The following is a 10,743-nucleotide window of genomic DNA, read 5'->3' on the forward strand; positions in this document are numbered from 1 at the left end:
GTTAGGAATCCAAGGCTTCATATAGATCACAATTCGAAGTTAAAACAAGGGAGTTATAGCTGATTGAAGCAAGGCTATGCAAAGAGCATGGCAGCACAATAATGCTGACTTTAACTCAAAATCAGGGCTATCTCCCTAGAGCTTTTTGGAGAAACTACATATGATTTTGAAGCAAAAAAAGTCATAAATCCAATGCTTCAAACGGATTGTAATTTGAAGTTGAAACGATGGAGATATGGTAGATCGAAGCAAAACTATATTAAGGGCAAGAAATTATAGGATGGAGTACAGACCAAATTGTTTTTGGTTATTTGGGCTCAATTTTTGGGGCCCATTGGGCTTTTTTTTTTCACTAACCCTATCTTAAGTTGTAGGTACCTTTGGTATTTTTGGAACCTTAAAATCCAAATATTTAGGTTACCAAATAAGCAATAGGATCCCTAAGGCCATGGGATTCGATATTTTTTTTTTCATTTTATGCTTATATTTTATATATTGCATGTGTCAAGGAAATAATTGAAAATATTTTGTAATTTTTTCAAAATGGTAATTTTGGATTTTCTTAAAATAATAAATTTTCATGAGATCTTTTTTCATTATTATTTATTTAATGAATTGGTTGTTGTCATTTGCAGTTTCAAATTCTTTTTAGGACTTTCCTTTATTTGGGTTAAGTGGTTCTCCAGGCTGTCCCCCCCACCCTTGAGAGAATGAGGAAACTGTTTAGTTTGTAAAAGAAAGTTCGAGGATAAGAAATATGAAAGATATCCCTATTTGGCGTAGGAGACCCAATTCAAGTAATAATAAAAGTTTTGGAAATTCTCATGATGGATAATTTATTTTAAGATGGTTACCAAAATTATCTTAAAGGCTATCTTCCAAAATATTAAGTGGGAGCGGGACATAGGCAAGCCCATAGCCTCTAAGATCAAGCCCATCTTGATTTTGAGCCTATCACCATCTTAAAGATGGGATCACTTAAGGAATCAAGGGATATGGACTATCCTAAAAGGACAAGACTATACATTGTAGTGGGAGTGGCCGATCCTAAAGATGGAACTCTTCACTTAGTGACATTGATGTCAAGGGTCTTGGTTATATACTTAACTTAGACATGAAGTGGTAGAATCACCTAAAGTGGTTCCACTTGCATGTGCTAAGGACTGAACGTAAAGGTATGTAAATCAATGCCTTAGAATAACCTTTGGAGGTTTAAGGCAAGTTGATTAATTAGAGAGGGTCTTTACCTAGTAATAAGAGTCATGACCTGCCTAAAGTAGGCTTGATTCTTATGATACTAGGATACCTTGCATGGATATATGTAGTTTAAGAGGACTACTTTTGTAAAATTAATTACCATATTTGCCTTTAGTGCTTAGTTCCTTTATTAATGCCTAGAAATATTTTGTTTATTACAGGAATCACGTCTTATAATATAATCACCCTTATTCTCACTGATAATAAGTTAACTTGACCTGATTATGTTGATTGGAAAATAAATCTAGATATAGTGCTCACAACAGAATAGCTAAAATGGGTAACTCAAGAGGTTGCTCCACCCATTCCCAATGAGCTTTCCACGTAAGAAGAGAAAGATGCTCATTGCCAGTGGCAAAGGGCATATGAGAAAACTCATTATATCATACTTGGGTCTCTCAATAATGTGTTGCAACAACAACACATGGGCATTGCCACTACTTATGAGATTTTCTTGAATCTGTAAGAGATGTTTAATGATAAGGGCAGGCCATCTAGGCAAGCTACTCTAAGGACCATCATGAGCACCAAGATGATAGAAGGAACTCCCATTAGAGATCATATGATTCATATGATTACACTCTTTAACAAGATGGAGATCCTTGGAGCTAAAATCGATGGGGAAACCAAGGTTGATATGATTCTAGAGACCTTATCGAACTCCTTCAAGCAATTTAAGCTCAATTACAATATGAATAAGTTAATGATGAGCTTTCCAAAACTGATAAAGGAACTTTAGATGGTTGAGGGGATTCTCAAGGATCCTAATGGTGTTCACATGGAAATAAAAGAGCCTTCAAGTTCTTCTCGTAATAATAAGAAGAAGAATTCTTTTAAGAAATCCAATCAGGAAAAGGAAATAGCAAAGGTAAGGGCAAGTGTTTCATTTATGGCAAGAAGGGCCATTGGAAGAAAGAATGCCCTAATTTCCTGAAGAAAAATGAAGGAATGTCCCATTCACTTTTAGTTGAATCTTGTTTAGTGGTGGATTCCACCAATTCCTAGTGGATAGATTCCGAAGCCACTAACCAAATTTGTAATTCATTATAGCGGTTTCAACTAAATAAAAGGTTGAATGAAGGAGAGACGTACCTGACTCTAGCATTTACTACGAGGATAGTTGTGCAATAAGTGGGAGATGTTACCCTGATATTAGAGAATAATAAATATCTAGAACTCAAGGATTGGATTTATGTACCTAAATCTAGAAAGAATTGAATTTCAATTTCTAGTTTAAATAAATTAGATTATTCAATTTATTTCAATAAAAAAATTATTAAAAAGAATGATTTATTTATTGGCTCAAGGATATTAGTTGACAATCTATTTTGTATTACTCTTATATCATTATTATATGTTGTTGAGAATAATCATATCTCACTTAAGAACAAAGTACTTAGCACTAATCAGACTTATCTATGGCACCTATGCTTAGATCATATTAATCTAAATAGGATCCAAAGACTAGTCAAGTTTGGAACACTGCACTCGTTAGTTCTAGAAGATCTTCTAGTCTACGAATCCTATACAAAAGGTAAAATGACCAAGAGGCCCTTTACTACTAAAGGGGTTAGAGCCAAAGAATGTTTGGAGTTAGTACATACTAATATGTGTGGACTTTTTAATGTCCAAGCATGTGGAGGGTATGAGTATTTCATCATCTTCACAGATGATTACTCTAGGTATGGTTATGTTTACCTTATGCATAGAAAATTTGATGCCTTGGATAAATTCAAAGAATTTAAGGCAAATCAAAGAACCAGTTAGGTAAACATCTCAAGGCACTTTGATCTAATCGAGGTGGAGAGTACATGTCTAATGAGTTTGATTCTTTCCTTAAGAAGCATAGGATTATATCCCAGTTGATTGCTCCTAGTACTCCACAGCAAAATGAAGTGGCAGAAAGAAGAAATCGAACTCTATTAGACATGATGAGATCTATGATGAGTTTTTCAACACTTCCCACATCCTTTTGGGGATATGCCCTAGAAAATGCAGGATATCTTCTTAATCTAGCTTCATCTAAATCGGTACCTTTGACTATTATGGAGATGTGGACGAGTCATAAACCTGGTTTACACCATGTTCACATATGGGGGTGTCCAGCACACGTGTTAAAACCAAACGTAGATAAGCTTGAACTAAGGTTAGAAGTTTGTCAGTTTGTTGGGTATCCAAAAGGAACTATGGGTTATTACTTTTATAGTCAGGTCGACCAGAAGGTATTTGTGAGTATAAATCCCAGATTTCTAGAAAATGACTAGATGATGAGTAATAGTGTTAGGAGTAAGGTCAATTTGAGAGATCTAGATAAGACTCTCATAACAACATATAATACTATGGATCCAGTACCAACCATTCTTATTTCTAGTACACCAGTACCTCGTCATAGTGAAAGGGTTATTCTATAACTAGATATATTCATGTATTTGGGAGAATCTTTTGAGGCCATCCCAATAGTACATGAGATCGATCCTACAGATTATAATGAGGCAATGAGCAATGTGGATGCACATTTTTGGCAAAAGGCTATGGAAGTAGAGTTAGAATCTATGCATTCTAACCATGTTTGGAAGCTTGTAGAAGCACCTAAAGGGATAAAACCCACAGGGTATAAGTGGGTCTACAAAAGGAAGAGGGGCGTAGATGGAAATGTTGAGACTTTTAAGGCTAGGTTTTTTGAGAAGGGTTATAGTCAGAAACCTATTGTCAATTATGGGGAGACCTTTCTCGCCGATAGCCATGCTCAAGTCCATCAAAATACTCCTATCCATTACAACACATCTTGATTATGAGATACAATAAATGGATGTCAAGACTGCATTCTTAAATGGGAATCTTGATGAGAGCATCTTTATGATGCAAACCAGATGGTTTTGTAGCAAAGGTTCAAGAGCATATGGTATGCAAGAATACATAAATCCATTTATGGATTAAAGCAAGCATCTTGCTCATGGAATAAACGTTTCGATCAGGCAATCAAAGCTTTTTACTTTGATCAAAATGAGGATGAACCTTATGTGTACAAGAATGTGCAGGAAAGCATGGCGGTCTTTATGATCTTGTATGTTGATGACATTCTAGTAATTGGTAATGATGTAAGGTTATTGTCATTAGTCAAGATCTGGTTTTCTACTCAATTTCAGATGAAGGATTTGGGAGAAGCACAATACATTCTTTGGATTAAGGTCCTTAGAGACCACAAGAATAGAAAACTAGTGTTATCTCAAGCTGCCTACATAGATAAGCTTTTGGTCAAGTATGTGATGTAGGATTCGAAGAAATGTTTGTTACCTTTCAGGCATGGAATTCCTCTTTCTCAGGATCAATGTCCTAAAATACTTGAGGAGAAAAAGCTCATGCAATTGGTACCTATGCCTCTATAATGGGTAGCCTTATGTATGTGATGCTATGTACTAGGCCAGATATTTGCTTTACAATGGGTATGGTGGGTAGATATCAGTCTAATCCAAGTCCAACGCACTAGACAACTATCAAGCAAATACTCAAGTATCTTAGGAGAACGAGGGATTATATGCTTGTATTCCAAAGTGTCGAGTTAGTACCTAAAGGGTACACAGATTCAAACTTCCAATCTTATAAGGATTCTCATCGATCTATCTCCAGTTTTGCTTTTACTTTTGGTGGTGTGGTTGTTAGTTGGAAAAGTGTGAAGCAATCTTGCATTACTAACTCCACTATGGAAGTCGAGTATGTTGTAGCTTCTAAAGTAGCAAAGGAAGCCATTTGGCATAGGAAGTTCCTCTTGGAACATAGGGTCGTACCCTTGGCCGTGCAACCCTTGATATTATTTTGTGATAACAGTGGGCCTGTGGCATAGTCTAAAGAACCAAGAAACCACCAAAAAGTTAAACACATTGAGAGAAAGTATCACCTGATTCATAAGATAGTCCAGGAGGGTGATGTACTGGTAAAGAAGATACCTTTTGCAAATAACCTAGTGGATCCTTTCACCAAGACATTTATAGGAAGAGTCTTTTATGGTCATAAGGATAGCATGGGTGTCAGATGTGTACCTAATATGTTTTAGAGGCATGATGTTTTCAGGGCTAGTGGGAGATTGTTAGGATTGAGCTTTTAAAAGCATAACATGATGTAATAAACTCTTGGTTTTTATTACTTATTTAATAAAGTTTTAGCTCACTTTTATCTATCATTTTTCCATGAATTATACCTTGTAAGCATTCATCTTTTGCATTGTACGTGACTTGGGTGCATTAGAAATTGCACAAAAAATCCAAGTCATGGGTTCCTTATAAATAGATGACTTGTTCACAGTTAGTTCATGGGTCTAAGCAACCTATTAGAGGTTGTAGTGCACCACCTCCTAATTGTAGGGATGGTTGGTCTTAGCTATTAGGATAGGTTTCCCATTATGAGTGCACTAGTGTGTATGGTTGCACATTGGATAAGACCTATGGTGAGTTATGACTTAAGGCTATCAAGCAGTCATAACTTCACCAAGTTGCTTCATTGTGTTGTCTCTCAACCTTGAGAGAATATTGATCTTGTGTTGAAGTTAGCAGTGGCTTCAACCTATGGGTGAGATTACAAGCTAATCATATATTCCCTTTGGATTGGGAAATTATTGATGGAAGTTGGTAGCAATAGGTATTCTCAATAGAGGCACCATGATATCTCTTAGGATTGAGACAATGTGTCCCCTTGAGTGATCCTAAGGATATGTGTTCATGGAAACTATGGCCATAATAGTTCCTTAAGTGGAACTGGATATAAGCTCTTTGAGAGCTAAGATATGTCAATTAAACACACTAGAGGAGGATCTATAACTTAAGGATGGTAGAGGTAGTCTTGAAAGGCTGATAGCCTTCACCTTGTTAGACTATGGACACCAGTTTAAAGGGAGACTAAACATAATGGATAGCATGTCATGGACCCGAGCACTTAGTGTCTCGTTGTTATTTACATAGGATATTGGAGTTCAGTTGATTCTCTATAGTAGGATGTTGAATCAACTTCATAATTGGATTATGAGGGAGCCAGTATTCCTATGGGTCCCAGTGGCCCCCGCTTTAAGCTCATATACCTTGTTAGCACGGGTTATGAGAGTCAAATTGACTCTAGGTTCACTTTTGTGCATAAGGGCATTTTGGTAAATAACTTTAATTTGAAGAGTTAGAAAAGAAAAAAAAATGGTATTTCCTTCATTCTTAAATCCAAAGATAAGGCCCTCACATGTTATTTCTTTTTCGGGTTCTTTTCTCTTTCTTTAAATATGAGATATATGGGGAAAAAAATCTAGGTATCAAATAAATATTAGTGACTCTTTCATAGGGACACCTTTTTGCTTTAAGAGAGATAATAGAGCTTCTAAAATAGATTTAATATTTGAGCTTTATATCAGTGGTTATGTAAAATTAATTATTTTATTGTCAATAATAAGGTTGAAATTGAATTAGATAGATAATTCTAATGAATTTCAAAGGTAATTAAGTTTATGACATGTTGAATTAATTACAAAAATTGATTAAAGATGGTTTAAAATACAACTAGCTAAGTCGTTAACTTCGTCAATGGATTAGTTTGGTGCATAGCAAATTTAGTGTAGAAGGCTACAAGCTATGGTGAAAAAAGATTTTTGAAAGTTGCAAAGAGAGTTTGGAACCTAATGGAGTTCTACAAAAAAATTAGGAACATTCTACTTTTAGATAATTAGCTAATACTCATTATTATTTTTATTTATGTTTAGGCTAGATGTTTAATAAGTCCATATGGAATTTGAGTGATTTCTTCAACGCATTGGTTAATAAAGCAATAAGTTATTTTATAATTTCTCCTTTTTTTAATCTTTTTTTCATTTTTTTAAAGTATAAAAAATGTTTGAAATCCCTAAAGTGGATCAAGTAATTTTTTTTTTTTTTTTCTGAAAAATGTTCTAATTTTTTTCTTAACTTATATAACAAATTGAGAATATCATACGATTTGTTCAATCGTTATACAAGTAAATTTTAACTTTTTAATTTATTATAATGATTTTGAACTCTGGTTATTAGTGACCTCGGTTCAATAAGTGATATCATTAGCCTTGACAAGGTAGTAATGTAGTGTAAACTTAACCCGCAAGGATGTTATTAGTCTTTGGTATATCATTGATTGGAAGCATATCATTAATTGAAAATTATTTTATCCATCTGTAAAAAGAACAAAATAAGACTAGCCACTGAGTGCAAGTCCCACTGTTTGAGTATAATGCTATTATTAATGAATTAAGATAAAATATGTGTATGAAATTCTTTTAAATATAAATTAATTATGCAATGTGTATTATGTTATTTTATCTTTAAGTTGAAAGTATCTAATTTTTTTCTTTTTTTCTTTTTTGAAGAAAATGAACTTAATTATTAAATTAAATAAGTTCAATTACTAATTCATTTTTATAAAAATGTAATATTTCTTTATACTATATTTAACCCTCATTTTTAAACGATTTTACTTTATTGAACCGTCCATCTCACCATTCTTTAATATTCCACTTTTCAAGTATAAGCAATATTGATGAGAGGGATTAGAATATGAAGTATGTTTCTATTAGAAACAATTTTAAAATTGATTATTTAGGATCGACGACTTAAAACTAACTTTAGTTATAATTTCTAAATCTTACTTAAAGACTAACCTCGGTTATTATTTCTAAAACTTTTTTAAAATGTGTGGTATAATCATTGAAATTATCCTTGAGATACTTTTTAATTAGTTTTTATTAAAAATTTAGAACCTTTAAATTATGCTCTAATTATCAACTAACTACATGTTGGATTTGTTAGTTAAAATCATTCATGCTTTGGATTCCCAAGTTTGACACATGAAATGACCGTGGTGCTCTTGGTCCCCGAGTTCTTAGTGTCACAAATAAATTTTGATATTTTGAAATATTTGGAAATGTGTTAAATTACTATTTTATATATATATATATATATACTTTTACTCGATGAAAATATATAAAATTTAACACTCAACCAAATAAAATAAAAACCTTAATATTTGAGACACTAATTAAGAGACCAACTATCCTAAACACACATTTTGCTCTATTCAAATTTAAAACAAATTCAGGTGTATTAAAAAAAAAACAAAACAAAACAAAAAAACCGCCACAATCTCCCAGCCCTTAAGAAAGTCAAAAGGCTTTGGCATGGGCCTAGAGAGGAAGTTGGCGAAATGGGCAGTTTTGGGTCTTAGCGGGTATCGAAATCACCATCGGCTTCACCTCCACCCACCCACCAGATGGTAGCGGCATTTACACTGGCTGAAGAATATATGCAGCAGGTATTATGAAAACAGAAAAAGGTAAAGACACACTGACGCAGATTCAATATAATATAAGCCAAATGTAGAACTCAGTTTACGTAGTGTTCCTGCCGCATCTTGTCTTCCTGACACACCAGAAAAAAAGGAAAAATGTTGTACTCTTGTATGGTAAAGAATGAAAAGATCCAGAAAATTCAACTACTCAAAAGGGATTAAAAGGCGTATCATTGCTGTCCTCTCTTTTAAAACCAAAAAAAAAAAAAAAAAACAAACGCATAGATTGTCGTCAAGCAGCGTCCCATGAGATAACTTATATGTCTTTGGAATTGGGGGTTAAGCAAAAGAGCACAGATCTACATCTTATATGTGACAAACAAAAGAAAAGAAAAGGCACCATTTTAGTGCTTACAATAATTCTGATCCCAGTTATAGCAAAAATTCACGAATCTGAACTGGCCTTTTAACTGCATTTGTAAAACCCTGCATGAAAATGGGAACAAAATTAAAAATTATCAGTGATCATGGATTACAACCCATGTGCTTATTTCCTTTTATACTCCTAGCTGCCAAGAGGCTTATGACAGTATCGTTCCGCAGAGGAGATGATAATGAGAGGCTAGTTCATCGTATGCACTTCATCAAAGATAATTGTTAAGTTGAAACCCATATTAGAATAAATTAGTTGTATTTTGGGCTTGTACATTTGTGCACAAGATAACTTTATTTAGCTATCTATCAAGCTATGATAAAGAGCATGATACCGGTGGTCAATGCATTTAATAACTAATGACTCTATTAGGACTACTCACCATTGCCATATATTCCCCAAATTAGAGGTAACTAGGAAGGTCTGTGGGGTGGGTTCAAGACAGGGCATGCCCCCCTCACCCCTGACGAAAAACAATAAAACCCTAGCACAAACTTGGGTGGTGCCAGGGCTACAATTGTGATCAAGGCAGGGCAAAACTGAGGTTGAAAACAATTTCTGCAACAAGTTATTTGGGAGAACATGCAACCCTATTGGTTTGGAAAGAAAAATAAATCAAAAATCAAGAAAAATATGAAAGAAATGACTAGGTTATTTAGAAAAATCTAAAATGTAAAAAGATCTCACTTTTAAGTAAAAAGCTAAACCTGGTAAACCAAAACCACCAAAAAATTCTGATCCCACAAATAAAAGCACCTCAAACTTGAATATCATTTTTTTTTTACAAAAGTAATCCAAAAAAAAAATTCCAATCAAACTAATATAAGAAATACAACCTTACCTATCAAATATATATATATATATAAAAGAAATACAACCTTAAAACAAAAAAATTCAAATAAAAAAAATGGTTTTTAATTAACAGCTTTAGAAAACATAATAAATGAAAAATATATATATAATAAAGCGTAAGATGGAAGAGACCAAAAAGCCAAATTTGTGAGAACTAAGAGTAGTGGTTGAAAGGAATGAAGACAACAACTGGAAAGAGTTGAACATGGAAGTGGCTGGAAAAGGAAATGAACATCATGGCTGCTAGGAAAATGAGAAAGTGTGAAATGGGTTGCTTTTGAAAATGAAGAAATGAGGGTTAGGGCTGTTTCATAATGTGTGTGCGTGCACGTATGGGTATATGTATATGTGTGTGTGTGTATATATATATTATAATGGTATTTTCATAGGTTTAATGTAGACTTTTTACCTATAAAAAAAAAGGTATTTTTGTAGTTCTCAGCAGATCTAAGGCAGTATATTAAAATAACATTGTATCCGGGGCAGGCCATGGTAGAACATTCACATACCCTACCTGCCCTAGACTGGAGTTCAATTCCTCTTCCCCCTTTATGCCATATCCAAACCCTCAATAATAGGAAGGTGCAAGGCAAGAAAAGTCGCCCAAAAAAACTGACCCATTGCCATCCCTAGAGATAACTATGTATGATAACTGTGTATGCAATTGCATCCAAGATGCAACTATGTAACAAGAACTGAATAAGCAAACGCATCCACGACACAAGAGTGTCCCTAATGCACCATATTACAATATTTAATCGCCACTTTTTTTCCTTCCCTTTTTGCCTTTTTTTCTTTTCATGGGGAGGGAAGGGGGAAGATGTCAACTTGAATGCAAGTCTTTAAATGGTTGGATGCAAATATTGAACTCTTAAGGCATTACATTATCCATGAACACCCAACATACAAGCATTAGC

At 34.0% G+C, this 10,743-nt stretch overlaps 1 long non-coding RNA gene across 1 annotated transcript; it reads right to left on the reverse strand.

Moving 5' to 3' along the window:
* Positions 1 to 8,607: 8,607 nt before the first annotated feature.
* Positions 8,608 to 9,705, reverse strand: LOC117918940. Its single transcript, XR_004651974.1, has 2 exons — positions 8,957 to 9,705; positions 8,608 to 8,672 (listed from the first exon to the last, which is right to left on the reverse strand). It is a non-coding gene; the product is annotated as an uncharacterized LOC117918940 (long non-coding RNA).
* Positions 9,706 to 10,743: the final 1,038 nt, after the last annotated feature.

This window comes from Vitis riparia, chromosome 7, assembly GCF_004353265.1.
Source record: "Vitis riparia cultivar Riparia Gloire de Montpellier isolate 1030 chromosome 7, EGFV_Vit.rip_1.0, whole genome shotgun sequence".
Classification (NCBI taxonomy): domain Eukaryota; kingdom Viridiplantae; phylum Streptophyta; class Magnoliopsida; order Vitales; family Vitaceae; genus Vitis; species Vitis riparia.